Raw genomic sequence first — 6000 nt, forward strand, 5'->3', positions numbered from 1 at the left:
AGGAGGAAGTGAGATATGTGGAGAAGTAATGCCCTCCTCTGCTACTGGTGGTCCCGGAAATCTGCCCGCCATTTCCTTCTTGAGCTCTTTCTTTGCTTACAACCTGTATGTAGACACCCAGTGGGCAAGCTGTGATCTGTCACCTCAGGGAACCTCTCTGGGACTGCCTCCCACCTGCCCCTTTGAAGCCCCTTGGCCTTTTCGTCAAGCTGGCCCTCATTCCTCTGCCAATTCCAGCCTGGCCACCTAGAAAGAACAGGCCCAGTCTCCCTGAGCATGTTGCTTGCACTGGCAAAATCTCCCAGTGTTTTTCATTTTCTCTCCCAGCCCCATCTCCCTGACAGGTGAGAATCCATGGGCCAGAGTCCATGGTCTTAACCACAACGCCCACTCCCATTGCCCCCAGTTCTGACTCATTACCCTCTGCAGGCCCATGGACTTTACTCTAGTCCTATAGAAATGAGCTCACTTCCTAAAAAGCCCCTGACCTCTTGTTCCTTTCAGGTGTGCTCAGGCTTACGTGAACCCCCAGAATGGCCCAGGTCAGGTTCCAACTGAGACTCTGCTCAATGTCCCTCATCTCCCTTCATGGGTTTGAAGCATCCCTTGAGCCATAAGACTCAGACCTTAGCTGCAAAGTGGAGCAGAGAAATAGGACCGTAGCTAACAGGGATGTGGGGTGAAGGGATGGTTATTATAAGAAGGGAGCTTAGATGCTAATGGGAATGATTCAGGAGAAGAGAAAAAAAAATGGTTGTAGGAACATGAAGCAAGACAATTGATCCCCTTTCCAAGCTCCCCTTTCATCTCAGAGTGGCCTGATGCCTTTGAAAGTAACGTATACCAACTCTCTCCTATTAGCCCCCAACCCCTGTAACATCATGCAGGAAGCACTGCCATTAAAGTTAGAAGGTTTCAGGATACTTGCCAGCTCTTCAACTGAGTCACCTTTCCAAGGCTCTGCTATGATAATAATGCCTGCCATTTGTCAAGGCCCTGGTCTATTCCAAGAGTCTGCCATTTATTGCCAAGCATCTCATGCTATCATCCCTTCAAGGAGACAGGAGTTCAGACAAGTTAAGTTACTTGCTCAGGATTAAAGAAGTCAGGATAGACCGAGACCGAGCCTGACTCAAAACCCCACATGGCTCTTGCTCTACCATAGTGCTTCTCCACCTACCATGAGCAGTTGAGAGCTCAGACCCTGAAAGCACTTAGTCCTTGATTTAACCTCCAGTTTTGTCACTTCTCTGTTGCTGTGTTACCTTGAGCGAGGTACTTAATCTCCTTGGGCCTTATTTCTCTCATCTGTAAAATGGGGATAGTAATACTTCCTAACATAAGGTCTCGGAGAGCATTAAATGAAATAATGAATGTAAGAAGTGCTTTTCGCAGTGCCTGGCACAGAGTAGGTTTTCAATTAGCAGACACATCTGTTAGTGGCAGGCTAAGCTGACATGTCAGAATCACAGCATGCAAGTCTCTCATGACCTTGAAGGCTCAGAAGGAGAGAGTCTTCTGTGCAAGGGAACGATTCCAACCATTTTTGTTCTAGGCTTAATGACTGAAAGACAAGTATTTCCCTCACCCAGGAGCATTTTCCCTTTTTCCAGATGACCTGCCTAACCCAAAGGAATTAATTGCTGATAGATGAGAAAAGGAGATATTGGAAGGGAAGGAGGGAGAAAGGAGGAAAGAGGGGAGAGCAAGGGAGAGAAGGGAGGCCTCTCTGGAACCCTTCATGTTAGGCCTAGTCAGCATTTGCCTGGAAAGCACAAAGTGGCCTTCTGTGACGTACCTAATCACTAATGATCATGATCTGAGCAAAGATAAAAGTTTCTTATCAAGTTTACATGGAGCTATACATACGCACAAATATAGATTCATGTGTACTTCTCAGTAGACTCTTAGATTTAGATCACCTCTTAGAACTGGAAGGGAGCTTCCCTAATCAAACTTCTATTCAGTGAAGAGGAAACTGAGGTTCAGAAAGTTTAAGTGAATATTCAAGGTCACACAGCTGCTAAATCTTTCTTTTCTCTCTCTTTTATTTAATTAGAAGCATTTTCCCAAATCTTCATAGTCCGCTTGTAGTACAATAGGACCCCCAGCTAGATCTCTTTGTTCTGGCCACCATGATGCGACAGGAAATTTCATAACTCTTCACATATCCTCCATTCACAAGTTTCCTTTGTCCCCTAAGTTTCATTTCTATAGTATGTGCCCTTGTCTTAAGGAACTAACACGAAGTTAGGTGCATAGTAGGCATTTGATACATAATCCAATAACTGGTTATTTGATCCTAACTTACAAACGTATGTTTTCTAGAACACCTCAATCAATGTGCACAGGGCATAGTACATGCTAAGTATCATCAGGATCCCAGTTAAGAGGAGTGTACAGTACACTGTCAAAGTGGGGAGCCCTGCACTGCATCCTTAATCTCCCTCCACCCTCAACACTTTCAAAGTTGGAGCAAAGCCAACCCTTTCAGGAAGATAGCCTTGTTTACAACATGGGAACCAAAAGAGGTACGGATGTGGCCTCACATTTCTGTTGGGCAATACAATGTTGGAAATGACTGGATTTCTTCACAAGCACCTTCCTACTTACCTTTATATCTTACTTCTCCCACACCCCCAATCTGAACCTGGCTGAAAGAAGAGGGTGATAATTCTGGGATAACCCAGTGCCATGTACCTCCAACACACACATACACATCACACTGTGAGTTAACTAGAAATCTGGTCAATGTGTCTTCCAGGTTGACATTTAAAATGTATTGGAAGAAGGTTTTAACAATGCTTATCTTCATTGAAAAGAAGAAGTAGAGTACAGGAAGAGAAACTTTGTTTTTATTTCATGAGATATTTCAATTTTTACTGATATCCCATCATCATGATGTTGGGCTGAGGAGGCATGGGAAACAACAACAACCACACACACACACACACACAATCTACAGAGAAGTGTTAGATAACATGTATTTTTAAGTTTTTAAGTAAATATCTGAGATCAAAAGCAAAAGGAGAGAAAGAGAGAGAGAAGAGGAACATAAAGAGGTTTGGACTTATTAGGAAGGACCTAAAACCACAGGAACCCAGAAGGATGCTAGAACTGGTCATGTATCTTAATGATGGGAATAGTGACAACAGAAGGTCTACAGTAGGTTTACAGACCCCGCAGCAGGGAACTGGAACTGGTTTCCCAGAAAAAGGCTAAGAACCAGGAAAGAGTTGGCCCACGCTTGTCTGGAGATGGAAAAATACCAGTTAGCTCTGAGACGTGTCCTGTAAGTGAACTACCTTCCCTAGGCCATAGGGAAAAGAGAGCCACCTGGGGGACAGTCCCAAATCCCAACCCTGAGTGACAAATTGGTGAGGACACAAATCTGCCCTTTGAAATGGTGTGGAAACCCAGGACTAAGAAAAACAACAACAACAACAACAAATGCTCTGAACCATGTGACCCAGTAGAGCTCCAGTAAAGATAGCCATGACACTTCCCCTGGGTAGACTTCTTCATAATCCAAAACATATGCAAGATGCCCATGAAACAAAATGCTCTTCAACATATGAGCTCACAATCAATATTCCATAGAATTAATACCTCTACCATCAACACTCAGCCAACATAACAGTTGGGAGAATTTATACCTGAGGGACTGAAGATAACAGAGCATCTGAATGTGCCTTTATAATAAGCATATTTTGGGGGGCGCTTGGGTGGGTCAGTCGGCAAAGCGTCCGACTTCAATTCAGGTCACGATCTCACAGTTCGTAGGTTCAAGCTCCATGTCAAGCTGTGTGTTGACAGCTCGGAGCCCGGAGCCTGCTTCTGATTCTGTGTCTCCCTCTCTCTCTGGCCCTCCCCCACTCACGCTCTGTCTGTCTCAAAAATAAATAAACATTAAATTTTTTTAATAAAATAAAATAAAAACAATAAGTATATTTTTTAAATCCAGGAGAGTTTTATCTAAAAAAGTTCAAGATTGAAGGAATGTTTTTATCTCTTCTCCCTCTCAAAAATCCACTAAATTTCACTCATATGTGGATCTTGAGAAACTTAACAGAAGACCATGAGGGAGGGGAAGGGGGAAAAAAAAGTTACAGAGAGAGAGAGAGAGAGAGAGCCAAACCATAAGAGACTCTTAAATATTGAGAACAAACAGAGGGTTTATGGGGGGGGGAGGGGAAAGTGGGTGATGGCCATTGAGGAGGGCACCTGTTGGGATGAGCACTGGGTGTTGAATGGAAACCAATTTGACAATAAATTATATTTTTTAAAATCCACTAAAAATGACACTAAAGGTATAATCCCACAAGGTAAAGAACAAAGAAAATGTGAAAGAATATATGAGATGTTTTTTAATAGAAATCAAAAAGTAGATGTTATTGGACCGGAAGAAAAGACACAAAGACAATGAAGGGAGCTAAAGAAATCTTCACAAAAACCATAGTGACCTCAGAAAGATAAGAGGAAATATTGCATTAGTGAGGCAAGAAAGAGGTGCTCTAAAAGGGAACCTCAAGGAACAGGAAAAAAGCCTATTAGAAATTTAAAATATGATCAGAAATTTTAAATGCCAATTAACAGGCTGGAAGATAAAGTTAAGGGTAACTTCATGAGATGTGGAAAGATGAAGACATTGAAAAACAAAGAGTGATTTAAAAATATATATTAGAGAATCAACCTTGGGGAATTCAACACACAAGTAAAAGGAATCCCAGAAAGAAGAGAATAGAGAAAATGAAGGGTAGAAAAGTACCAAATAAATACTACAAGAAAATTTCACAGAATCTGAGTTTCTAGATTAAACGGATTCACCAGCAAAATGAATGAGAAAAGAGCTCCCGCCAAGACACATCATTGTGCATTCTATAACTAAGATTGGGGTGCCTGGGTGGCTCAGTCAGTTGAGCTTGACTCTTGATTTAGCTCAGGTCATGATCCCAGCATTGTGGGATTGAGCCCCACATTGGGCTCCACATTGGGCATGAAGCCTGCTTGAGATTCCCTCTCTCTCTCTCCCCCTCTCTACGTCTCTCCCTTCCTCATGCTCTCTTGCTCTCTCTCTCTAAAATAAAAATTAAAAATAAATTTAAAATAACACTAAGAACATAAAGAGAATATTCTAAAACTTTCTAAGAGAAAAGTCAGTCTCATACAACAGGTCAAGAATCAGAATAGCACGAGCAGTGTCAACAGCAACCCTAGAAGCTAGATGAAACTAAGAGCCTGAAAAATTCTGAAGGAAAATGAATTGCAACCTAGAATTCAATACTCAGCCCAAATACCAGTCAAGTGCAGGAGCTGAATAAAAGCTTTTTTGGAAATTCAAGATCTTCAAAAAGTTATTTCCCTTATATCCTTCCTTATCAAGACCCACTAATCTAGCAAAATAAAGGATAAACCAAAATAATGACGATAGATGACATTTATATAGTACCTATTGTATGCTAGGCATTCTTCTAAATGCTATATTGGTGTCTGTGTGCTCATTTAATTTAATCCTCATAGATTTTAGCTGAGCATTGTTATTATACACATTTTACAAGGTATTAGAAGAAAGCTGAGAAATCTGCCCTTGGTCACAAAGCAGTAGTTATAGTAAGCATTAAAGCACCAGAGCCATGTGCTCAAGGAAAGAGGAAGATTTAACACCCATTCATGAAAGGAACTTCCTCAACCTGATAAAGATCCTCTGTGAAAAATCGTCACTTAACATCACATTTAATAGAGAAAGGTTGAATGCTTTACCCCTAAGACTGGGAACAGGGCAAGAATGTCCACTCTCACAACTTCTCTTCGGCATCATATTGGAGGTCCTAGACAATGAATTAAGGCAAGAAAAATGAATAAAAGACATTTTTTTTTATTTGTTTATTTAAAAATTTTTTAACACTTTATTTACTTTTGAGAGTGAGAGCAGGAGAGGGGGAGGGACAGAGAGAGAGAAGAACAGAAGATCTGAAGTGGATTCTGCACTGACAGAAGCAA

The sequence above is a fragment of the Puma concolor genome, chromosome C1 (assembly GCF_028749965.1).
Source record: "Puma concolor isolate L17-30 chromosome C1, mPumCon1.1.hap2, whole genome shotgun sequence".
Classification (NCBI taxonomy): Eukaryota; Metazoa; Chordata; class Mammalia; order Carnivora; family Felidae; genus Puma; species Puma concolor.